Here is a 27,003-nt window from a genome sequence, read left to right on the forward strand (position 1 = left end):
ATGGTTGGAAATTTCTTGATATGTGGAAAAAAATGAATAAAGATTAACCTTTCTCCTGAATGCAAGTGTAACAAGATATACTTCTTTATGTAATATAGCAACTTGGCAAATAATCTTTCTGTTATTACAGCTGATACTGTAAAATTTAAACTGAATATCACACTATGTTTTTGCTGCCAATACTCTCTGCGTAATCTATTTCTTATTTTTTTAGGTGTTTTCCTTCAGCATAAGACAGAAACATTTTCATTATAAGAAACTATATATTTTTAATACTTTTTGTACGGGATTTCTTCAGTGCTTCTTGATGGACTTGCACTCCTTTCTGTGCTGGTGAATAACAGCAGGTTCAATTGCACCTGTGTTGTCTTGAATTTGGTGGTCAGGAAAGACTGACAGAAAAACACTCTGAAAGAAGACTGTTTGCCCCCCTGGCAGAGAGACTTCCTACTTTCTCCTTTGGTCCATCAGTCACAGAGCTTAAGCATCAAAATATCTTAGGTGCTCTTGAGTTTCATGTGCTGAGTTGGTAAAGTGCTTCTCAGATGAGAATGTTTCAGTCATTTAGAAGCTACTTCTGCCACGAGTAGTAGTATTTTTATCTCAGTAAACCCCATTTACTGATGACACCACAAGTCACAGTCAAGAGTGTATACCTTCCATACACTCTCACTTCAGCACTTTTGCATCCATTTCTCATAGGGAAATACTAAAGAGTCTTGGTCTTTCACAAGCAGAAGATGCCCCAAAAAGACATCAGTCAGCTTTCCTACAGAATGGTGGGTGTGTCCCCTCCCCATACAGATGACCTTTGTCCTGCCTGACTAAATGTAAGCACCTAAGTTAGATCAGCCTAAACTTCTTTTATAGACAAGGCAGAGGAAGAGCATTTGCAGGTAATGGTTTGGGAGATTTTTTTTGGTAGGTTGAACGACATCTACAGTAGGTATGTGGGAGTACTGGGCAACTGTACTTCCACTTGGCTATCTCATAGTGCCTGAAATTAGGCTGGATGTGGGTCTAATAATCTCCTGTGAGATGGACTGAATCTTCCTTGTGTGCATCAATCACCAAATAAAACTTTCATAGAGTTATAAACAGTTCAATCAATACTTTTAAAAGTGCTAAGTCCAGGGTGGGATTTTTCCTGTTCATCACATGAGAAAAGTAAAGTTGTATATGATACAGCTCTCAGGTTTTAAAAGGAAAACAGCATGGTTATTGGCTCACACCATATACTGAAAATTGCCTCATGCAAAAACTAAAGCACCCTCCTCTAGCATGGAATTCTTGCATGCTGCGATTGTGGCTCCGTAGAATAAAACCTTGTAAATCATGAATTCTATGACTAACGTAGGCAGACTTACACTGGTAGCCCTTTCTTTCACTTTGTTTCAGGATTTCAAATGTATTTAAATAATGGAATAATAGAATCAGAATACACTGAGTTGGAAGGGATACATCAGGATGATTGAGTACAACTCCTGTACATTAACAGCTTTTACCTGTCCATGTAATTAACATTCCTTGATATCACCTTGCCTTTGACAAGGAGTACACTCTGTCCCTGAACATTCATTTTTGTGCAAAAGTTTTGAGAACCTCCTGTACCTCAGCATGGGATAGCAATGCTCAGACTGGGACCTTCATAGCCTGAGTGGACTGATAAAACTGTATCTGCATTACAGATGCCTGGTACTCTTTATAGCTCTCCTTTTTTACTTTCTTTCCTTTACTATTACTGTAAAAGACCAAATCCATCGTTGATATAACTGTTCTGAAGCCAGTGAAGTTACTTAATGGATGAATGTGACCCATTTTATGCTTTTCAAGAGCTTAACAAACAATAAATGTCACATCCCTGTCACAGCTCTGATGCTGTTCAGAGGACAGATGTACAATACTTCTTTGTCTTCTTCCTGCTCGTAACGAGCAGTGTAGGTCATCTGCATCATTAACATTTGCAGCTGATGCATTTGTGTAGCCTGTATACACTTGGAACTGCATAGACCTTCTCATTGTTTTCAGAACCTTGATTTTTCGTACTATTATCATCATCCAAATGTATTTAAGGATGAAACTATTAGAAACACAATTGCTGAATTAATGTCATGAGGGCTGCTGCTGGCAGCTCATCAATTTTTGATATGCCACTCAGACAAATGAAACATAAGCCACCCAGAACAAGGGGACCTTTTGACACTTCAAAGGAAACCCCTATGGGTGGTTTCCTCTTGAAGCTGCACTAAACTGGCTCAATCTCCTCAGCTGGAAGCTGCCAATGTCTCATTAACCCCTAAACAGGCCCTGCATGAGCTTTTCTTTTCAGCTATAATTATGCCATGCACTCCTGTTATGCTGTACTGAATTGCAACACTGTCACCAGCACATTATAAACATCCACCCTAATTGAAAAGCAGATTAGACTCGTGTTAATTAGAGAAAAAGCCCGCCCACTTGCATGCATTATGATTGCCTCTTAAATACTGAGGATGTTGAAATCCCTCAGAAAGACAAGGCAGACTTAATTGCAATAACCTGCAAATTAAGTTTAATTTACTTTAAATTTACCGGTTTAGCAGGCTCATTTGATGGTGTTAATGTTCTAGCAAATTAATTATCTGAATTAGTCATGCCTGGTGGAGTTTTGCAGCAGAATACATTGTACAGTGGCCTATTAATAACAGACAAACAGGACAGGATTAATGAGAAGCTTATGCTAAAGTTGGTTTTTTTTTTTTAAAAATGAGGATCTTTCATGATTTCAAATATAATCACCCAAGTGCAAATACAGACACAGAATATAAACAAAGTGAAATTTATTACACTCTATGGCATGCCATCTAGGAGAAACAGTAAAACATTACCAGTGAAATATTTGATAGAAAGAAGCTTCTTCTACGCACTCAAGTAGATCACTTCTCACAGCAAACCATTTCCCATTATCTGGTATGTCTCTATGAGACTTCAAATATGTAAGTGCTTTTGAGAGTACTTGTACTATAGAGAGAGAGCTGATAAATAAATTAGAAATAACATCTCATACGTTAATTCCATAGTCCACTTTGTGGCTTATGAGGCAGTAGAATTGCTTTTTTATATTCCATTGCTAACCACTGTCTGCTCCAGTTTAAAAAAAAAAAGGAAGAAAAAAAAAAAAAAAAGAAAAATACCTTCCCCAGAGATATAGCTGCAAGTAAACTGCAAAAAGAAGCATCCTTACTTGCCTCTGCTCCTTATAAAAATAAAAGTTGAAAAAAACATCTTCTAATAGCTTTTGGAACAGCTCTCAAAATAAAGATATAATTGGCTTTGTAAACATTGTCAAAGTACAATCATTCACCCTGCAGAAAGTGTTGTCTGACACTGTGGGAGAAACAAAGATAGCAGTGACAAATATCCTTTTTAGCTTGTCTTGATCATGAAAGTTTAGCCTGCTTATGTGCTAAGTGTTGCCTCTTCCATTAGGCTCCACAGCCATCCCAAATATAATGAGGCATATTAAATTCAACTCTGTCTCCCTCTGGACGACAGGAAAAGCCTATGGGAGCACAAAAGACAATCCTCGGTGAGTGTGAACTGAATGTGATTGAATATAAAACCCTGTATTATTGATTGGAATGTGTATGTTAAAGACACTGGTCACTGAGAGTAGCTCTGTCTTGTGTGGGTTTCAAAGGGCTCTCAGGCTGGTGTGCAGTGCCCGGTGAAAATGCCCAGATTTCCATTATTCTTGCATATAGTGTAATGCCTGGAAAATAAATGTCACCCCTTGAAAAGAAAGAGTGAACAATGCATTCCTTAAAAACAGATTATCTCATTAAAGAATGACAGGTCTGGTAAGAGGAAAAAAATATGCATAGTTGTTTTATGGGATATATTTTAATTTTTGAGGGAAAAAAATAAAATAAAAAAATTGTTTCAATATATTTTTGGTATTGTGCTGATATATCATGTAGACCATTTCTGCTTTTCTTATTATTTCTTCCTCTCTCTCAGATAAAATTACAGTTTGAAGCACTAAATGAAACTGGCACAAAAGCAGCCATTATTAAAACTGTGCTGAAAAATGAAAAAAAAGAGGAAAGAATTCTGCTTTAAAAAGCATTTACAGGAAGGGTTGAGATGACTTTAGTAAGAACCCGTAGGGAATGAGAACTACACAATGAAGGAAATGGATTCCTGTGACACATAAACAAAAGGCAAATGACTAATATATTTACATATAACATGTGGTGTATTCATTGCCCACCATGGTGACAGAATTGTTTATTTCATTTATAATTTATACAGCAAAACCTTATTATATGTGTAACTAATTTGCCTGATGATAATATGCAGTAGGAGATTAGGTTTCCATTATATTCTGTCATTAAGAACAAAAGATTTTCATTTGTTGGTTAATTTTTTCTTAGTTCCCATCTAACAGAACACACCCTATACATAAGTATATTTCTCTTAAATCATTATAATGCTGAGCTAAGTAGAAAGTAGCAAGGAACTTCTGGAAAAAAGACTCCCATAAAATCTCTCACACAAATCCACCTTCACTTCTGGAATTTATTATGATGTCAGCAATGACAATATACCAAGAACCCCTCACAGGTGATGTGCATGTAGAAAAAAAAAGGAAAAAAAAAAAAAAAAAGGAAATAAACTAAATATAGGCTCCAGAAGAGCTTTTCTCTGAGAGAAGGGAAGACATAATCAAACATTTCACCAGAAGCAGCATTAGAATATGTGACTAGACAGTCCATCTCAGACTACAGGGAGCGGATGGGTGGGTAGGCAGTGATGAGGGAATTATCTTGATGTATTTTCCACTGTGGCACATGAGACAGTGCAATTCTCTGAAAGGAATTGTTAGCACCAAGCCAGTAATTCCCCTCTGTGGTATTACACAGTGTGTGTATTACAAAGAGGGAAGGGACTGTGTGGGAGAGGAACCTGCGAAGTGCTGTACGTGTTTCCAACACTGTGAAGCATGTATAATCTTGAATTAATACAAACATGCTTATCAAAGCATGAATGCTGTGTCAGAAGTATGCATACATGCACATATGTTGAATTTATATCTTTGTTACCTTCCAGAGACAACTGAAAAACCCAACTCTAATAGATTTATTCAGCTGTCTACTTGCTTAACCCTTTGCAAGTCTAGTTTTCATTGCATAGTGAAATCAGCCTATTGCAGAAAAGGAGAAAAATGCTCTCAAACAACAGGGGATATTTTCCTATGCTCTAAAGCACCTTCTAAAGCAGCAGGTCATGCCATTTCAGCCTAAAAATCTGTGCAAAGATGTCATAGTTTTTAAAGAGTGTGCTAATACAAGAACATTGTTTGGATGAAGTGACACTCAGTGTTGTGGGTATACATAAAACCCTGAAACTTTTGCAACCTAATTAATGTACTGCAAAAATATCTCCTCGTGTACACCCTGCCAGTCATCATAATTTGTTAACCATGAATACAGACAAATCTGAAAGTTCAGGAGGCAGTTGAAAAAGTACATCTCAGCAACCAGATAGCAGGTAATGGACACTGGTTGTTTTCGGGAGGAGTAGCAAGACCATGCAACAATATAGTCTAGGGACCAGCTAGCTGGGCAGCAGTTTTGCAGAGAAAGACTGCAAAGACTCGTGTTCCAGTGGACACAAAGTCGACCATGAACCAGCAAAATCTGCTTGCCAGAAAGAAGGTGAGAGGAAGATGGAGGAAGACTCGTCTCAGTGATGCCTAGTGACGAGACAATGGCCTCAAAATGAAACCCAGGAATTCCCATTTAACCTTAAGGGACAATATCAGATTGCCTATCAGAGGTTGTGGAGGCATCAGTTTTCAAACTGTCAAAACCAAAAATATGTCACTGGGCAACCTACTCTTGTCCTCCTTGAGCAGGGGTGAGTTGGACTAGGTGGTCTCCAAAGATTCCTTCTGACCTCAATGATTCTGTAGTTTTGTGGCTCTGTGATCTTTTCTGTACTGAGCTGCAACAGAGAGGACTATATCCCTGAACCCACACTTGCTCCACAGCACTGCTTCCCCTAGATGCCCACACAGCAGCAAAATGAAGAACCATTACGGAGATCTGTCATTTATAAAAGTAGAGAAAAGAAAGAAGCCATTAAAGAAGGTTGTCAGAACTATCTGAGATGTTTACAGGTATCAGGTTACTTGACTTTGTCCTATGAGACTTTTGTTTCTCTTTTCATTGCCACTACAGTTTAACACCTGCACTGGAAATCATGTGAAATAGGATATTTCCAGCAATCTGACAGCAATGTTTTCTCCAAAATATCAAGTGATCCAAAACTTCAGCATAAAACTAAGAGTTGAATGTGTTTCCTTAAAACATGTTAATCTATCTAATTTTAGTATATCAGCTGCCATTGAAACTAAGCAAATAAAAATGGAAGAGATGAATGAAACTGCTTCTGTTCTAGATTTTCTTCAAATCTTAGTTCCCAATAAGGCAACACTCCTACCACTTTCTAAAGGACCGGTGCTATTAGCTCGATCACAGAAATATGCTAAAGTGGCAATGTGAGTGCTGGTTCGAGCCTGGAGAATAAGCCTGAACACAGACAGTGTGAGTTCAAACACACTTGCAAAACCTGTACACGTGCACCCTGTGTAGGAGATGAGCATCAACCCTTGTGAGAGAGCAGCAGTGAATATTCTGGAGAAGCATCAAGGGATGATGGAGCCTTAGCTGAATTTTGGAAATGATTTGCTTGTATGCATAGATTAAAAATGCTTGGGCATTACGATTGTAGTCTTCAACTGCAGTTGAGTAAGTCCTTATTCATGTTAAGGCTGTTTCAATGCTTTGCAGCATGTTCACTTTATTAACAATCCATTAACAATTCAAATACCCAATGAGGGTAACTGTTGGCTGCAACATGATAGGGTTACGTAGGACTGTTATCTCTGCAGGTTTATATGGGCTGGAAAAGACCTAAAGATTTGCAAAAAAGTACAGACAGGCTTCTTTTGCCAGACAAATTGAATCTATGAAGTATTAAGAAAAGAAGGACTTAAGGACATCACATCAGATCTTGTTCAGTGTTCTAAGATTGCAGCCTAGGTTTCCTGCTTGGGTAATAGAAAAAAAACAGGTTCTTCCAGGAGATGCTTCAGAGCAAGTAATTATGACTATATCAGTCAAACACACCTGCAGCTAAATACCTAAAGGCAGCATTAACATACCATTTGCTATTTTAGGTGGTGACTGTAAAACCTTTTCTAGGAGATGACATAAGACTATATACATGGTCAGTGAAATGAGACTATTTTATGCATTGTTACCCTTTGTACTGTGTCAGAAGATGAGGAGTTTCAAAAAAATCTTTTTTTTAACATTTTAAAATAAACTGGATGGACAATATTTTTGGTGCTATGGCAGCAGATGACTGATTCTTTCCTTCTTGCATTCAACTGTATAAAAAACTTTAGCAATATCAATGTTTCTGTGAGTGTGAAGGTCTTCACATTTTTATTCCATTGCCCTAAACACCAGGGAAATATACTCCAAAGTCCTACCAAGACTGCAATCTAGTCCTGAGTTACTGCATTTTAGTTTGTGTGATTCAGGCTAACAGTCACTTCAACTAAAAGGATAACTGAGTCCAAAACATGACAAATAAAAGGAAACAAACACAAAAAAAAGCCCAAAACCAAACCAAAACAAAAAACAACAGAAAAGGATTTGCAGAACCACAGCAGGCTGCTTGAAATCCACATGTGGCCAGATTCTTCCCGTGTAAATTTATGAGCCTTACTGATAAGTTTGATTTAAGTGGCTTTAGGCATCCAATGTAGTTATCAAAAAAGAGGCCAAGGTGGAAAATCCACATTCCACTTCAGAGGGTTGTTTGATATAAGTTGATTTGGTCTCTGGGAATGTTTGTCACTATTCATGGATTTTCTCTGTACCTTGGTCAACCCAGCTGGGCACTCAAAGTTATTTGGACTTAATATGAAGTTTGACTGTACTTTTTGCAAAGCAGGAATATACAACAGTAATAAATTAGCCTGCCTGATGGCATTGTTAGTTATAAATTTTAGAAGTTCACTGCAAGTTTTTTCAGGTTACACATAATCTAAACACAAGTCTCAGGTTGCCTTACACATAGAAAGAGAACCTCATGCATTTTTTTAGTTTTTTAAACATCTGTATTTGAAGATAAACTCTATAAATAAAGATAGCTCTAGAAAGGCGGTCTTTTGATTAGTGCAAATTAGCACCTTCTGTTTTCTCCTGGTCCTTCTCTAGATGACAGTGTTCCTCATAATATGAATACCATCAGTATCCCAGTTTAACTTTGTGACAGGGACCCAGTGGGGTTTAGCTGTCCCTATGCAACTGTGCAACTGTGTTGAAGTGCAACTCAACTAATACATAAAAAACTTACACACTCTCAGCAGTAGCAAAAAAGTATTTTATACTGTGCACTGGTCCCACTATTGCACAGCAATGGTTCAGAAATTAATTCTACATCTGAGGTATGCAAATTCTGCTCATTATGAAGATGCTGAGCTGTAAGTGGCAGTCTCTGAAAAATGAGACATAGGAGCATGAGCAACACCAGCTTTCTAGAGCTGGTTCTGAGTAGTTACATCCAAAACAACAGAAATCCATTAAATGCTTGTTTTAGCTATCTGCCTGCATCCTTTCCTTCTGCCCCTGCAGCTGCCAGAGTGGTACATACATGACCTGCAATGTTGATGGCACCATAGTGTCATACCCATGAGGTTGCACAAGAAGACCTGTGTATTTTTTGTTCACTGAGTACCTGAACACCTTGGCTATGGTAGATTAGCATAGCTCAGGTGGCTTCAACAGAGCTCTTCTGCTTTATATCAGTATATAATGTCTGTATTCACTTAGTCTCTAAGTGATTTGAAACAAATACAGAAGTGATCCCTTTTCCTGTCCATTGATTATAGAAAGAACACAACTTGTAGCAAATTTTAGGGTTTTTAGTTGTAGTGTGTGTCCTTACTGTATTAAGTCTGTGGCCATGTAAAAATTGGAGTTCCCAGCTGAAAGAAAAAACCTAAAATACAAAATATTTGGCACTCAGAAGCAGCATTGGATTTCTATTGGGTGTAGGTGTCAAGGGCAACCCACTACAGGACACAGCTGCACCCCTCAGTCACAGTGGGGGCACCTTGGGGAAAAATGTATTTTTTAAAAGGGAAAAAAAATGCCACATGGGCAGAGAAAGAGATAAAGAAGCGAGAAACAGCAGTGCAAACATTTGAGTTTTTTTTTCTGTCAGAGGAGTAGGAGGGGGATGAGGTCTCCAGGTATCACAGCAAATATTTCCCTGCAGCATGTGTAAGAGACAACACAGCTACTATCCTCCCAGGGCAGTGGAGAACCCTTTGCTGGAGCAGGTGCATATTCCTTCAAGGAGCTGGAACAACTCATGTAGTGAACCAGGCTTATCCTGAAGGAATGCAGCCCTGTGGAGCCCATGCTGGAGCAGACTTGAAGAACTGTGGCCCACAGAGAGGACTCATGCTGGAGCAGGGGAAAAGAATATGGAGAAAGGATCAGCAGGGAGGAACTGTTATGGATTAATTTCAACCCTCACTCCTTATCAGGGAGGGGGTACAGGAACTGGGAACAAGGCACTGAAACTGAGCATGGGAAAAAAGGGAATGGAAGAGAGGTGCTGTATAATTTTATGGCTTTGTTCCTCACTACCCAAATCTATTTTAAATATCTAGAAATTAATTTTCTGAAAATCAGATGTGTTTTGCTTATGATTGTAATTTGTAACTGTTCTGCCTGTATTTATCTCAACCCACAAGCTTTTTCATCCTGTTTCCTCCTGCACCTTGTTCGGGAGAAGTAGTGAGTAAGCAGCTGTGCGGGAATTTGAACCTTATCCAAGGTTAACCCACTGTGTTACTCTGCTGTAAGACATATTTGACAACTTGCTTTCCTGCTATGTGATCTTTAAGTCTCCCTAATTCAAAATTTTACATTTAAATAACACTGGACCATTTCTATTCATTTATTTATCTACTTACTTTTGATGGACAGTAAATTTGTTGAAAAATTCCCTTTGGGAAGAACTTGGAGTATTAAAAAATCTAGGTCAAGTTTATGGTTTCAGAAGAGAAATAAGGACTACATTTTGATAATGTTTAAAAATACTACTTTGATACTTTGAAAGCAAATATTTGATCTTTTTGGTTCGAAATTTTTCATTTTTCTTAAAAACTGGCCTTCAATTTAGAAAAAACAAGCAAATATTTATATCCTCTCCAGTACCATTGTATATCTTAGAAGACCTCTGTTTGTTCATGCTGAACAAAATTTTGAAGTTTAATCTAGATTAATTCTTAGAGTGTTTTTTCCCCTCTAAAATTGGGGTATTAAATATTCCTTGTGTCATTTTATGGGGCTGGGGGTGTTGTTTTGTTTTGTTTTGTTTTGTTTTGTTTTTCTCCAAATTTCCCTTTCAATACAGGTATCAACGCAAAGTATCTTTTGACCACTTTGTTTTGGGCCTTTTCTCAAGTGTAGCACTGACTGTAGATTCTTTCCCTACTCTCAGAGATGCTAATCTTAATTCCTTGTACACTTAATTTCTAAAATTTTTTATTGAGAAATAACTTACTTGCGAACTTCCCACTTTCCTGTTAATGGTCATATCTACTCTGGCACTAGTCTTTGATTGATGACTGCAATCATTAATTTAGATGGTATAGTGGGAAAAATATTTGCAATAAATCTGACATTGTGTATTTTACGAGTGATTTGATTGCTCTTTTCTTGAAATTCTTAAAAAAATCTTAATGTCCTATGTTCATGTGGCAGCGTGAGAATTCAGTTTACATTTCAAAACAAAAAAAAATTTATAGCCTTATCTATAAAACTTACAAAGAAAATATCAAAAATTAAAAGTAAATTGACTACCTTACGCAAATTATTCTCTTAGATCTCAAAACTATAATTTAATCTTATTCTTAATTTTTTATTCTCTTGGTCTAACAAGTATTGCCTTGCCAAGGGTTCATGAATATTCTAAGTTTATGGGAAAATATTATGTATCTTTGTTTTCTCTTCAGATTGACTTCTTATATATTATCTTATTGCCCACCTGGCATATAAATGCGATGAAGCATAACTGAGAAAGTGGCAATATTGTTTTACCAGGCTCATGTTCTCTGCTCAGTCCACATGGCAATTTTGGCCTATGGTGAAACCACAGTAGGAGAAGCATGAACAGCAAATGTCACACATGTAGGAGACACATGGGGCTACCTAATCCAAGGATGGCACTAGCCTCAGTGGCTGTACTCTACACTGCTGGGTAAATACACCACCCTCTCCTCTGGCCAGATAAAGCTACTCCATTTCACTACAAACTATGGGTTGTAGCTCCATGTGAACATGGTAGAAAAAGGTGCAAATTGAAATCTTCAATAGCCATGATAAAAGTAGTTTTGGTGCTTGGAATGGAGTATCAGGAGATCAGTCTCAGTCTGGCATTGACCTGTTCTATGAGTGCTGAACTTTTCTGAAAGCTTTATCTTTAGATGCTTTTTTCTTTACCCATAATGAAGACAAATGATTTCTAATGCAAAAATTCTCCTATAAAGCAGCATCAAGGACTGACTAGGTCAAACATACACTTTTAGGTGATTTATGCATTGGACATTTTCCTATTGCAAGCTATGTCAAGAGCACTAAAATCTTGTATGCTTCCTATTGTGCCAGAGTAGTGACTTTGGCCATAAAAGCATGGACTTTAAAGAAGTGTATACAAGTTATATCTATTTCAGATGAGAAAATGCACAAGTGATGAAAATGGAGGCAGATAAATGTTCAGGCTGCATTATATATGGGATTGCATTATATATTGACAAATGGATAAAAGAGAACTGGCTGTCCTGAGGGTTCCTAATGAGATATGGACTCCTTTACTTTTAGGTCACCCTTGTGAATCCCAGCAAGGTCAGGGACCAACAAAATATTGCCTGAATTGGCAATGGCAGTCCAGTTCCTTACTGCCAGATGTTCAGATAATAAAAGTAACTACAATGACTGGCAGCATACTATAGCCTTGCAGGAGAATCCAAATTAGCTTTCTCACCAGCTACTGAGAGGCCATGGAAAAGTAGCTCCTTCCAAAGCTGGTCTGAAACATGTGAGGAAGTCCCAGAATAGCTTCTTGCGCTGTACCCCTTCCACAGATCTCTTTCTACAGCTATCAATTCAAAACTAATTTAATTTCCGTTGCAGATTTAAAATAACATGAACATACAACAGTTTGCGCTAACATTGACAATGAGAGGGAATAAGCAGCTAATACATCACTCCTTTCAGCTGGGATTTGTTGTTCATCATAATTCAGTGTGCAATGGTAAACCAATACCACACTATTCAGAGTTTATTTGCTGTGATATTGTCTAAATATCAGAGGAACCTTCCAGTGGACTAATCAGACCTCTTTGTTAGATGCAACTGTATATTCATGATCCTATTGGGACAGATAGGTTCTCTATAGTTTGATAATAAAAATATGTGCTAATGAGTCCCCTTGCTCTTGATTTCTTACATGAAGAAAGAGGAAGAGTGGGCATTATTTACCCACAGGTAAAGTAAAAAACTATAAAGGTAAAAGGCCTTTCCATGCAATATACTGCTCAAATGTAATAATCCCTGAGATGCTTATTTTAGTATATGGATCAGTCACACTGTGCCAAGGAAGGGAGCCATCTATTACCGGGCCATAAATGTTAAAGACCCTATTTAGAGCCTTTATCTCTGGACGGAACAGAGACATTTTTGCTGATATTTGTATGACAACAATAATGGAACCTCACTAAGTTGTGAGTAGTTGTTACAGTTGCAGTTTGCCCGATTCATTTTCAGTGGTCATCAGGGAAATTCATCTAAAACAACCAAAAAAACATAGATATGTTTGCATCATATTAATAAGAAAAGAAAGCAAGCTAGCTGCCAATTGGCAGCAGAATATGTTTTGGTGGTTTGATAAGGATACTAAAGAGTTTATGATGTGACAGATGTTTCACTACACTATTGTGAAATGAATAGATTATGAGAAGTAATTAGATGTACATTGGAATCAATGCTGTTATCATCGAGGCCTTCGGGCGATGCAATAGATGAGAGTCATGGCAGCAGGTGGTCCAATGGCTCCGAGACAGGAAGACACACCGCAGGAGACTGAGTGACAGGTTTCCCAGATCCAGGGGGTGAGAGATCTGAGCTATTGCCTGCATTTGTAATCTTTACTCATGTATAAATAATAACAACTACACTATTGACTTCATATGCTATGTCATACCCTCTGCTACCCCCTACACACGCACATACACACATATATACAAACACACACACATATGCACACATATTCTGCAACTTTCCCCCTCAGTTAAAGCAATTCTTTTATTTTCAGATAAAAAACCAAAAATCATCCCTTTGATTCCAGTGCCAACTCAATGTTCTTTGATGAAAACAGACAGAAAACCTGGCAACAGCTTTGAATACAGTGTGGTCTATTGTGTGCCCAGTGCAGAAATGTATATGCACTTTCCATGAGAGACTTAGCAGAAAGTGAAGTTCAAAATGCACAGTCCTCATTATGCTGCTCTTTTTCAAGCTTTTCCTTATTTTATTTTTTTCATCCAGCAGGTCTCAAACAAGGAATCATCAGTATCATCCATGAATTACCTTTGGAAAAGAACTAGCAATCTGAGTCATCAGGAGAGATAACATACAAATCTGCTGACTCTAGGAAGATTTGTGCCCTGACCCAGAACCTCAGCTGCTATGTGTCCCCTGAGCTTCAGCCTGGAACTTCTGGGTTCTTCTGTACTAAGTGGAGTGGATAACAATGAAGACCTAAGGTAAGTGTCACTAGCAGTCAGCCTCTGATTCCATGAATGGTTCATAGTAACAGGAGGTGGCTCTAGAAAGCCTTTTGGTGCTGCTGCTATTAGTCCCTGTCTGCCAGTTTTTGCTGTGAGATCTTTTATTTTATTGTTGAAGAGAGTGACACTATGATAAAAGGGAATATTGAAACATTAAAATGTATGTTTCAATATTCTGAATGTAAACATAAATACCAAGATTTTTCTTTGAGGTGTATGAATATCAATGCATATATATAGTCATATGTGTGATGTGTACTTGGATAAATCATTTGTTCTGTATGAATACCTACCATGGATGGAGATGTGTGTAATTTAAGGTGGTGAAAGGGAAAAAATTCAATGTTATGGAAAAAAATAATAACCACCAGCACAAAAGATGAACTTGTCTTGCTAATCAAGGATATAGGGGAAAGCTGTCAAGTATATAAATGTAAATGCATAAAGCATGGCAACAAATATGTTGGTCTAGTATTGCAATTTAAGGAAACTTGACTTAGCTTACAAAAACCCTTAAGAACACCTAATTAAGTGTCTTTACAGTGGTAGTTATATTTTGACAGATTGGTCTGGGGAAAACATAGAAGTTGGGACACTGTACAAATACAATACCCTGAGATCAGAAACATATGCTTTCCCTGTGTGAAAGGGTATACAAACAATTATCCACTTATCAACAAATATCTCCTATTGCTCCTGTCTCCCAGAACCATACACAACTTTTCCATTCTGCCACCAGAGAAGTGAAGAACCTGTCAAACCTGTTGAGCCAACTTTCAGCAAAGTGGTAGCTTCATGGGGCTAACAATGTCAAGGAGCAAGCTGGGAAATCAGACAGAGTTTGTCCAGAGTGATGGCACTGTGAAACCAAGTTCCTCTTCTGAAAACCTTGGTCATTGTGTGTGCATTACCTGCTAGACTAAGTTACTAATTTAAATGGTGAAACCTCAAGAGGCCTGTGCAATTGGGGTAGCCAATCTATATCGAAAGAGGTGAGGAAACCTATTGCATGGTTGATTGAATCTGACTGAGGTTCAATTTTCTTTACTGATAACCTCCTTTTTAATTCTTTTGTTCCTCTTCTGTCCAAATTATCTACACCCTCAAGTACTCTGAAAAAAAATGAGATCTTACCCTGTAATATTTGCTGGCCTGTCTTCAACCCTGAGAGGGTGTGAGCAGCATCACTAATACCAGTTGTGTACTCAACTGCCTGTGTCAGGACTGAACCAGTCCTACTAATTTCAGAATATCAAATTCCTTTTGAGTCTTTGCTCAGGAATAGCTTAGTAACCATAACCAAGCTTGCACTTGGTGAAATAAATTGCAATTATTAAACACATTAAAAATAATTGCATGTCTTCTTTAAATTGTACACCAACATGCATAGCAAAACAGACTATCCAGAAAAGAAAGGTTTTATTCTTCTAAATATGAACTCTAAGATCCTTAGTTTAGCACTCCTTAGTTTAGTACTATGAGATAGGCAGACAGGCATATGTTCTCATTTTTTGACTTTCAAGTGTCTTGAGTATTACCAGAAACTACATTCAGTTTCTACCATCAGGGCCACCTGGAGGTAAGTCCTCCTAATCAGATTTCATGGGTCAATGCAATGCCCCGAGAGGAGGAAATTCTGAGTGCAGCTCTCTCACTCTTCAAGCAGGAACCAAATCACTGTGAGGCATTGTCTTAACAGTATTGACATTTCCGACTTTTAAAAAGGAACTGGCTCACAGTCACCCCTGGATGTCTCTAGTGTCAATATAGAACCCAGGGGAACTGTGAGGTCTAACAGCTTTTCCCAGATTCTTTCCCTGTTTTCCTGCCTTCACATTGTATTTCAGGATTAACTCTATCCCAGACAAAACCAGTGCAGGCAGTAAGGTCACAAAGGAAAAGTGCCCCACTGCACACACCAGTATCAGCCATTTGGGGATATCCTTCGTATCAACCTTCTTGCCATTTGCTCTTAGTCTCTCTTGTTCATTTGTCTAGTCTCCCTTAGCTTGCCTTTACTTGCATCTTTTTTCTCTTTGCTTCTAGACCTTGAAGCCCACCACCAAGTCATATCACTCTTACATTCTTGTCACAACTATGTACATCTAGGAAAAGCTCTGGAAATAGGAGAGAATGCCTCAGTAACTTCAGTAGCAAAACCCCTTATGTTTATACTCTACCTGTAATTAAATGATGAGATCTCTGTTGAAAGTTGCTCCCTTTACAAATGCTAGCAAGTGATTACATATATATAAAAACCTATAAGCATAATCACAGAGGTGGTTTTTTTTGGCAGAATGATGACAGTCATACTTTCAGCAACAGTGCTACCTTAACTTGCAAATTATTTGGGATAGAACCTGTGTATGCCTATGTTGATCTAAAAAGGCCCTTACAAACATTGTGCAATATGGGATCATAAACAATAACAACCTTCCAAGATTAGATCTTTTACAGTTAAGGGTCAAAGGCTCTTCCACTGTGAAAATGTTGTTTTGTTGAATCATCTACCATTTGCTGAGCTTCCTGAGAAAGCCTCTGCCTAGGGGATAAAAATTAGGTGAGGTAGAATTTGAGGTTAATTGCACAAGCCTTTTTAAAGTTCCTGTGTGATAATAATTAATATGTACTTAGCCCTTCAGTAGGTTTTGCTGCAGTCCTGGCTTTCTAACGTACGTGAGGCTGCTTCTGCCCTGTCCCCTCTTTGTTTTCCAGGGGGTTGTCCTGTATAATCACTTCTTTCCAATGGTTATTTTATAGGCTTGTTTTGCCACAATGTCAGCATTTCTAATTTGAAGAAGTCATATCTTCTAAATACCAAGAAAAATGTTATGACTATTACATGTATCTAAGGCTAATTTTTAAACCTTTCTTTAAAAATTTCTGCTCTTCCATTGCATGTTTTGTCTCTACAAGTGAAAATGTGCACACAGAGTGATATTCAAACACATATTTGGGCATATGATATGTACAACCAAAGAAACAAATGACATTAATTTGTCCAATCTTTTACCTGTCATCAGTTTAATGGCTAAGTCTATTTTCATGGTAGCACTGAAAGAATAGGCTTTAGTATCTGGAACACACTGTGGGCAGCTGACACTGGCAATGCAGGGATAATAACACTGTGATGTCAGTGCAGAGCATGTCAAGCACAGGGTCACTGTTATTGCTGGTATCTCCTTGGACAAATTTTCTTGTGCAGTTCCACTTTCCCCTTCTGTCCTTCAGATAGAGACAAGTCATGGAGAAATAATGTATTTCTACAAAACCCATAACACTCAAAAATCAGACAGGGCTGTAAGAAGAATATTTATTTGATGTAAAATATGCAGTAAATGTTGAATGAAGATTTTCAGAGTGTCTGACACATATAGAACATGATAATTTGCATATCACTGTGATTCACCACAACTTTTCCTGGGATAAATAATATTTTCTGAACTAAACTACTCACAGATAGAAAAGACAGAAGACATTTAAACTTCATTATTTAATTCTGCTCTGAACCTTAGGCTACAAAAAGATGTATGCTGGATGTATCAGTTCACCAGTTCATGTACCACAGCCTGGAAATGCCTTCTATACTCAGACTTCAGCAAATCTGTTTTGCTTGAATAACTCACATGCCCTGGTCTTCTGTAAACCCAAAAGTAATTAAAAAAAATAAGAATAAGCTAGTTTTTCATATTTTGTTTTAACATGTTTGTATTATAGTCTGATTACTGAAAAGCATTAGAAAGGCAATGTGGATGGTCAAAGATTCCTCGTGGACTAATACAACTTAACTTTTATACTTAATGATTCAATACCCAAAGACTTGTTGAGTTACCAGGGCAACACCTGACTAACTGATTAGGAGCTTGTCCAAAGGAAGTAATAAATATATTTAAAGAGATTTATGTATTCAACAAGTATGAAACCCCAAAAACATTGGGCTGACATTCCTTAGTTTCCTGAAAGAGCAAGAAAATTGCTGAATCTGTAAACTTACTGTGGTGGTAGTTTTTTCTGCTTTCAACCTTTGATGATATATATGTGAAGAGCTACTTCTTCTTGTCTGGTGCTAAGTGAAATGACAAGGAATAAGCTGTCCTCTAGTTGCAGAACTGATTTTCCTGCAATTTCAGGGCAAACCTATTGTCAGTGTTAAGTTTCAAGTAAAATTTTGCTCTGCAAACTTATTAATGAAAAATGGAGTATAACTAGCTTATATAACAAAAAAATTTAGAATTTTGAAGGAACATTAACTATATTTTACTTAAATGAATGAGCCACAGAATAATATTAATGAAAGATGAGCTACAACTGGATATGTCTGCATCTTCTTAAAAGGTATTGTACCTAATATCGATGCTAGTCAATGATAGAACTTGTCTTGCTCTCTGCTAATACCTGAGATCAAATAGAAAGAAATTCATCTTGCTTTTCTGATTTTAAATTTACTGAAAAAATATCAATCTACCTATGAAATTATATAACATATTAAGCTAGTCATTTTAACAGTGGAGTAACTCATCCGAAGTCAATGGAGTCAAACTAGTGTAAATGAAGAGGGGATAAACTCATGCACAAAGAGTTAAAGTCAGTGGTAAGTGCCAGGGTACACCCTTGGAGGGTGAAAATTTAGAGACATTCATTCTATAATAAGAAATAATGTTTCATAATACTCGTAATTCTCTCCTACCATTCCATTCGTTGGCACACAGCAATAAAGCTAGGCATTTAGTCAGGATCATGTACATAAACATAGTAATTTCACACTTGCTCTTAATATTGGAACCACTAATAGATGCTATGTTCAAAACCATAAACAAACCACAAGACCTGCTAATCAAAGTAAGAGCCATATGTACAAAATAAATGGAGTCTTCCTCACCTTTGGCTTGAGAAAACAAAAAAGAAAGGGATTTCTGCAGGATTGTCTTTAATCCAATTTACTTTGGATTTAATCTCCAAAACAAGGCTGGCCTGCTAATTCCCAATTATAATGGCACATGTAATCAGAGTCCTCATTAACAAAGACTGACTATATTGTCTATTAGGAATGGAAATCTGAAATGCAAATTCAGCAAATCAAAACGTTAAATGAGCTCTACCCAAGATGCTTAGAGCTCCTGCCAGGGCAGCGCATGCTGGCCGACACCTGCCCTGAATTCTCCCTCCAGCTGAATGTTTCATTCTGTTCCAGTCTTTGCCTCCTAATTGACCTGCTTATGATCTCTGCTACAATTAACATATGCTTATTAGTAATGGCTGGTTAAAGATTTCAAACTGCCGCAGTTTACAAAGTCTAATAGAGATGGCACACCACAGGAAAGATAAGACCACAGTTTTCCTCATCAGCAGTGTCATAGTGGTTTGGTTTCATGCGATTCAAATGAGATAATTTTTCACATCATCTGATGTCTGCAAACCCATTCTAATTGAAACTGGAAATCTGCACACAAAGTGGCTTAAGGCTCCTGGTGCACTAAATGAAAATCAGTTAGGGAATAGGATTTTTTACCCCTGTAACCACATGCTTAGCAGCAATGGGAAAAAGATTTTTTTAGAAACAAGAGGACAAGGAAACAAAGAGGGAGAGAGGGTAAAAAGCTAATTTAATAACAAACAAGAAAATACCCTACCCACTGTATGTTTGGTCAAATCCCTTAGTCCATTTCATAGCTGTAAATAAAGGTTTATAGATGATGAATCATCAGTTTAGAGATAATGAACTGAAGGACTTTTCTTAATATGTTACAGAAGATAAGAATAATTCTGCCATTACAGGAGTATTGATTGCTATTATTTTTATTCATGCTCCTTATTCAGGAAAACATTCCTAATTAAAACAAAGAAGCAAACTAAAACAACCAAACAACCAAACACACACACAGAAAAAAAAAAAAAGAATTGTCACTTAAAAATGGAAAAATGGTCTTTTATAGGATAACTACTATAATACTTTAATACTACTATATACTACTACTATATTACTTTCACTAATGTCGTATTACCTACACTTTCATATATGAAAAAGATCACATTAATGTTGATTTGGCAAGTCAGTCTACTTTCATTAAATTTTCCTCTGTCTTCAGGGTTTCTCCATGTTACTATCTCCAGTCTGCAGGAGCCAATGGGCAGCAAATATATCTCTTCCACCTGGTTTCATTCCAGCTTAATTAGCAATGCACTAATACAGCAATTATGTCTAATTCTCTCTCTTAACTGCATTATTATTATCTAAGATTTCTTGCTGACCATATTTATTCCTATTAATTTTATTTCTTGATTTCGCTTGATCAGGATACATTCTTAAGGAGATGATTGAGCATTTCACAGTCCTTCCTTTTGTATCTTTATCTTTGATTATATAAGCCACTTATCCCTTTGAAGCCTCATTCTGCCAAAATCTCAGGGGCCTGGAAAGACGGCAAGAAAATATTTGCGTCCTGTGTTTTGCTCCTATAGCCACAGCCACTTCTTACAGACAAATGCACATAATATTTTTTTCTAGAGACTTTAATCCTGATACCAAACAAATTCAAAGGCAATTTAATCTTATTTTCCTGAAAGCAATTTCCTAAAACTTATGTTTCATGCTTCATTAAAAAAACATGTACTCAACAACATATTCTTGAACCCAGGATACAGAATTTTGTAGTTGGCATAATCCACACATGCTTTGCAAGGGCATCACAGACACTCGCTGCTCTGGAAAAGGCTACAATTTGAGTCAGGCAAATACAATAGGCAAAAAAGATTAGGTTCCAGCAAAGGTGAGGAGAACATCAGAGAGCAAATTCATGTTTAGCTGCACAGTTGACTTGTGGGCTTTATGAAAGGATCTAAAGGAACTGGAGGATATAATTCAGTTTGTAGGAGAAAATATTATCGCAATCTATAGGAAAATGTATACGTTGGAGGGAAAAAGAAAGAAACAAAGATATCTCCTTACGATTGGCACTAAAATTCTTAATCTTTCTCTTTTTTTTGAGAGTGATGGCCCCATTGACTTTCATCTTCATTTTGGAGCTAGTGAAAAACAGATAGCCTCAGGTGTTTTCATATAATTGAAGTAAATGAGATTGTAGTAAAAAAAATAATTATGTACTACTTGAAAAGAAAATGCTCCCATACCTCTCAGCTTCATGGCCATTATAATCAGCCTTGCCCTCTTTTAACAAGTTAAGACTAAAACTTCCAGGACTAAATAGAGAGTTAACATATTCATATGAAGCTCTCCAAAAACTTTTTCTGCCCTTGCTGTGTATGGTTATTAACTTTATAGGATGTAGACTTGATGCTGTTTATATTAGAACTACCTTTTCCCTTTCCTTTCCATTTTCCCTGCAGCTAGGAGCATAATTAACGCAAGAGTGGGATTTAATTTACTGAAAATTAGCTAAGTAAAAGTCATGGCTCTCACTTCAAGTGCTCTCCAAGGCTTGCTTTCTAATCAGCAGAGGGAGAGGCATAACCAGAGTGCAATTCAACCTGTCTCAGAATAGGTATTGAAAGCAGGGAGATGAGTTGGTGTTTTCCATTTCTGCTGATTGTCAAGGAAGGCTCAATCGTAACTTTAAACTGCTCACTTAATTTTAAGTAACCCCTGAAAGAATGGGTTATGATATCCCTCAGGAACATAACTTCGCAGTCTGTGAAAAGGGATGTAAGAGGAATCAGAATCCAGCATTTTGAACACAGTATTTGGTACAAGGAGTTTCCCACTGGTGTTTCCGCTGCCATTCAGCCTGGTACCACATTTCCAAAGGGATTTGTTTAAACAGTTTCCTACATTTTCTGCTATCTGAAGTGAGTACTAACTATTTTACAACAAGGCTATGACACATGTTTAAAATTAGCAATATCCTTTGATTTGATTTAGCAACACTTCCAACTGCTCCGCAGCACATTGCTGTTGGCCACATTACTAATTTTTCAGAACAAGAAACTGGAAGAGGCAACATTACAAACTTATAGATCAGGACTCTGAATTGATTACTTGCCTGTGTGGGTTGGGCATCGAGAAAAAACTAAGGGGGAAAAGTAAGTGCTCAGTCTTTTCAGTACTTAGGATCAAATGAAGTACAGGATAAGATCTTATGATTGTTCGTAAGTTCAGAGTGAAAAGAACTTTTACTTCAGTGTCTATTTGACACTGAGCTTTGTTAAAAGTACTTAGACTCCTCTGTGGCTTGGGATACTTGCTTCAATAAAAATTTTACTAAAACCCCAGGAAAACTGTTCACACCATAAAGCAACATAGACTGTTATTTGCATTTAATTTTCATCTAGGCATATGCTTTGAAGGATAATTTTTAAAGTTTAGTTTAAGTGTAATAAAATTAAATGCAGATTATCCGCTGACTATGAATTAAAACAGAAGGTTTCACCTTTTTCACTGTCAAAACCTTTGAAATATGAAAACAATATTGGTATTATTTAAAAATATTAAAATTATTAATTCAATATTGAATTATTTAACAATATTTATTATTAACAATATTTAATTATTTAACAATATTTAACAATATTGAAAACCAATGTTGGTAGATTTTCAATGATAAAAGAAAATAGTTGCATAGTTGAACTCTGGCCCTCATTCATAGTTTCTGCTATTGAATAGAGATTTTGGCATTTGACTGAAAGCAGAGTTCAGTTCCATCCTTTTCCTCCCCAAGTAATCCAAAATATGGTGTCAGCAAATTTATTTTATTAGCAATCTGCCCAATACAAATTTAAAGAATAAATGCCAATACTAAAATATAATTTTTCACACCCACACATGCCATTATATGTGGTGTTTCAAGGTAACATATATGGTTCTTCCTGTAAATAACACCAATCATTTTTTTCATTCTCTGCATAGTGACAAATGCTTTTCTATGAAATCATTCAGCTAGACCTGTGTAAATCTGGTTTATCATTCAAACAGCAATCAAGGATAACTCATTTGATAGGGTATAGCCTGAAGAACTGTAAAGGAACAAAAATCCAGGGTGAAGTTGATGTGAATGGAAAATAGCTGCTACCTCAGAAATGCAGGTGCTTAATTACTGTGAACTGCAGTTGGCTATTTTTTTTTTTTTTTTTTTAAGAAGAGAATACTTCTCGGTTTTGCAGTTTTTTGGAAAATGTGTTTCTTCTTGTTCATGAAGTGCTTGAATACTGTGGCAATGGAAGCCCAATGGACACAAATGTGTTACTGTTCTGCAGCTGCTAATGAAGTTAGCTCTCACACGTGGAGTTATCTGTCCCTCAAGGTGGAATAGTGGTAGCAGCTATCAGGGACAGCTGAATCTGTATGGGCACTCTGGGATTTTCTCTTGCGGTCCTTAGGACAAATAGCGACAACTTCTGCTCATGTGTTCCTTCTCTCCTGATTGTGTGGGAGGTTATATGCCTGTTTAAATGGCTACATTCCAAGGAAATTAATGTAATCTGTTTGTAGTAAAACTACTCCAGACTGTAAGTAAAAGTTAACATTCATTTCAATCCTTGAAAAGCATAGGCTTTTAACTCCAGATAGAGCTTAACTTGCAATGGAGACATGTTCTAACAAGTAAATCTGAATGTGCTTTTTAAAATTAAATTCCTCTTTGGTAGGAAGTATATTTGTGTTATGTGCCTCGCTGTTAAAAAGAGCAAACTTTCTGAACATTAATGGTTAAAATTTCTTTTCAGCATGTAGACTTTCACCAAATAGACTATCACAGTTTAACCAGGACCCTACAATATGTCAGGTCAGTGCTGTATTGCATATATGCACAGGATTTAGAAGGTGAAATTATTATGTTGGATATTGAATATTGAATTTTCTTATGTTCATTGATATGTATTTTAAATGCCTAAAACAGGAGGGAAAAAAAGAAACTTTCATATTTTCTTCTTTTTACATTTTCATTTTTGCAGATGCTGTGTTACAGAATGGGGAAAAAAACAGGAGCAAGTGGATAAAAGTGTCATCTTCTGTTTGTCCCACCATGTAACCTAAAACTGTTTAGATGAAAAATTATTTTACAATTATTTTTTAAAGGAAAAAGAAGGAACTCACTCCTGGGATTTGACTTTGTATGCCAAGCTCATGCCTTGAAATAGAATTTTAAAAATAGTAAATCTTGTATATGTTGTAGAATAAATGGTGCTGCTTTAATAAGAACACTTGGAATGCAAATGAATTCTGTAAGCAGTGTGTGAAAACATACCCAAAATGAAAAATAAAAGAAGAAAGCAACATAGAAGATGATTTATTTACTACCCTTCAATTCCTAATAATAATTATTTTTGCACTGTGATGTCTTCTCCAGACTTTTTGTTTCACACTATCATCACTAAAGTGATGAAAGGGCTGTTAAATAAATATGTGATATCATCAGTATTTTCAGGATTAGGGATGTTAATCAGGGAGTCTTGGTAAATTCTATTTAGCCCTACCAAAAGTTCTTGGCTTCAAAGAATTAAGAGCCTTTAATAACACAATCAAAATTATCATCCCCCAGTCTCTCAGAGGACTTGCTTCCACAAAACCTACCAAGGCACTGGAATCTGATCTTAGCACTTTCAGGACTGTAATGTTTCCAATGCAGCAGCATCTTGCTGTGCTAGGGATAGTCAGGGACCAGAGCTGTCTTGCTCCGGGCACCGTGCACACTTGTCAGAGGAGCAGCCTGTACCTCAGCATAGCTACAGCCCATGTGTCATGTTGAGAGAGGAATTTATCTTTCCATAACATAAGCATCAAAAATGGATATCATGAAGTATCCTCCAGAGGTGTCTGTTTCCTTTTGTGGATTGTAGAAGAAGCCTGGAGTAGTGATCTTATACAGGTGGTCCTACATGTACAGATAGGTAGTTTAGGGCAGATAAATGCAGTCAAAGGGCACATTCTTCTCACACTGTGCAACAGAGATCAGAAAGATAGTTCTGTGCTCTGAACTCTGAGTCCCCATTTTCTGGTGATGGTAGAGTCTTTCCCCTTAACCATTTCAATATTTGAAGCATTCTGGATTTGTCTTGTGAAAGTTCCAGATCTTCTGAAGCAATATCCAAAGTACTTTCTCAACTATGGAATAAGAGTACCTAAAATATAATGGCTATGATTTCCCTAACTGGCTTCACTCCTTATTCTCCATGCAAATCTGAGACTGCTGACCCATCTGCTTGCTTGAATATTTTCATAATTATACCCATTATTAAAAGAAAAATAAATACCACCCCCACCCCCATCTATTTTCTTATATAATAGATTGCAGTCCCTCTTTTCTGTACTGCTTTGCTAAATTAATGACTGTTATGTAAAAATAATGAACTCATAAGAGAGCAACAAAGAATTTTTAGGAAGGGTAAATGATTGCAAATATCCTGAAATACATCTTAGTTCGTCATTACAATAATATTAATGCTGCTTTAAGTTCTAAGAACATTAAAGGCAATATATGAGTAGTTCTGTGACATATGAATAAGAATAAGAATTACATCTGCAAAGTTTTCGTTTTTTGGTGGACTTCATGGAAATCATCATGCATACTGTTTCCCCCAAACCATAGCCAAATATGTTAGCAGCGTGATTATCTCAGCATCTGAAGAAAATTAATTATTTTCAGTATATTTTTGGACCTCTCTGTGCAATTTTAACACTATGCACACCCAGAGATAAGAAGAAAAGTCATAAAGTTATGATTGATTATGAAAAGTCAGTTTTCACAGTGATTTTGAGACTTCCATTCTGTCAGCAGAGTCATTGGTATAAAGGTTTTACCGTATCTTGTAGGATTACCCTTGTGTTGCTAAGTCAGTGTGGCTTATTTAATTAGTACCAGAATTGCCAGCAGCTAGGTCAGCTAAGAAGACATATTCCCCTGGCATCTGAACACTGAAATACCATATATGTTGCTGCAGAGTGTTAAACAGAGATGTAAGGGAAACCAGCTTTCATTGTGTGATTTTTTGAAAATGTAGAACTTTCCCTTTTCATTGTCAGGACAATTCTGTTTTTTTGAAACTGATTTTAAGTGGTTTTGTGGGGGATTTTTTGGGATATAGGGAACCAGCCTTTTTTTTTTTTGGTTTTTTTTTTTTGCAGTTGTTGAATAAGAGGAAGACCAGTGTTCAAGTCTGTTATTCAAATAAGGAAGAGCAAAAATATGAATCTATATCCCATAGAAATATTTTAATTTAGTGGGTCATCTCTTTTGGTGGAGATTGCTAGGCAATAGACAGAGTCTAAATGTACAGCAAGTTAGGACAGTGAGGTTAAACACCTGAACTCAAATCTCTGTATTATTCTATATCCCAGAAAATTACCACTGCAAGCATTACCACTGCAATTCTGTTACCAGAATTACTGAAATGCTCTCCACAGTCGCCTGTGGCCAATGCTTGGCACTTCCAGAACATCCACCTTAGGTGGTTGGGGAAAGTCACAGCCTGGAAGTACCTGTCCTTAACCCTTGATTGATGGGGTGAATTTCACCCATGCACAGCAAATTTGCAGGTTCTCTGCTGGAACCTGTTCAGCTCATTTTATGCACTGCACAAAATACTGCAGAAAGCCACAGAATCGTGTTTTAAGAAATATAAGTGTTGGTTTGGATTCACCAGTAGACATGACAACAGAGAATGTAGCTAGGTAAGGTGGCCACTAGTTCATCAGTCACAAGGCATTGCCCTTTTTTTCAGGGCGATAACTGAAAATCTCCTAACTCTTACATGAAGACATGCAATTTGTAAGTAGTGATTTTTTTTCTGTTCATATGTGCTGGTGCTGATTTTAAGAGCTCAACCTAAGGGAGGTAGTCAGCTCTAAAACATATTTAATTAAAAAACAAAATAAAAACCCCACAAATCTTGGATTACTTTTATAAGCATAGTGAGGCACTGGAACAGGTTGCCAAAAGAAGCTGTGGATGCCCCATTGCTGAACGTGTTCAAGGTCAGGATGGATGGGACCTTGAACAGATATCCCTGCCCATGGCAGAAACCTTGGAATTAGATGATCTTTAAAATTAAGCAATTGAATTTGACTGTTCTTTTATAACAGTGAAAGCTAATAATTTTTTATGTTATTACATTTTTCTCTTATGAACATGGAA

At 37.0% G+C, this 27,003-nt stretch overlaps 1 long non-coding RNA gene across 3 annotated transcripts in view; it reads left to right on the forward strand.

The window, feature by feature from the left end:
* The window catches only part of LOC140683897 (uncharacterized), a 155,121-nt gene that overhangs the window by 121,634 nt on the left and 6,484 nt on the right, over positions 1-27,003 (forward strand). The window contains exons 4-5 of one of the 3 annotated variants that reach the window (XR_012055499.1): positions 13,680-13,897; positions 23,825-25,024. This is a non-coding gene — a long non-coding RNA (uncharacterized lncRNA). Of the gene's footprint in view, positions 1-13,679; positions 13,898-23,824; positions 25,025-27,003 lie in introns of those variants that run through there. The other 2 variants (XR_012055497.1, XR_012055498.1) reach the window with 2 other exon arrangements.

This window comes from Taeniopygia guttata, chromosome 1 (genome assembly GCF_048771995.1).
Source record: "Taeniopygia guttata chromosome 1, bTaeGut7.mat, whole genome shotgun sequence".
Taxonomy (NCBI): Eukaryota; Metazoa; Chordata; class Aves; order Passeriformes; family Estrildidae; genus Taeniopygia; species Taeniopygia guttata.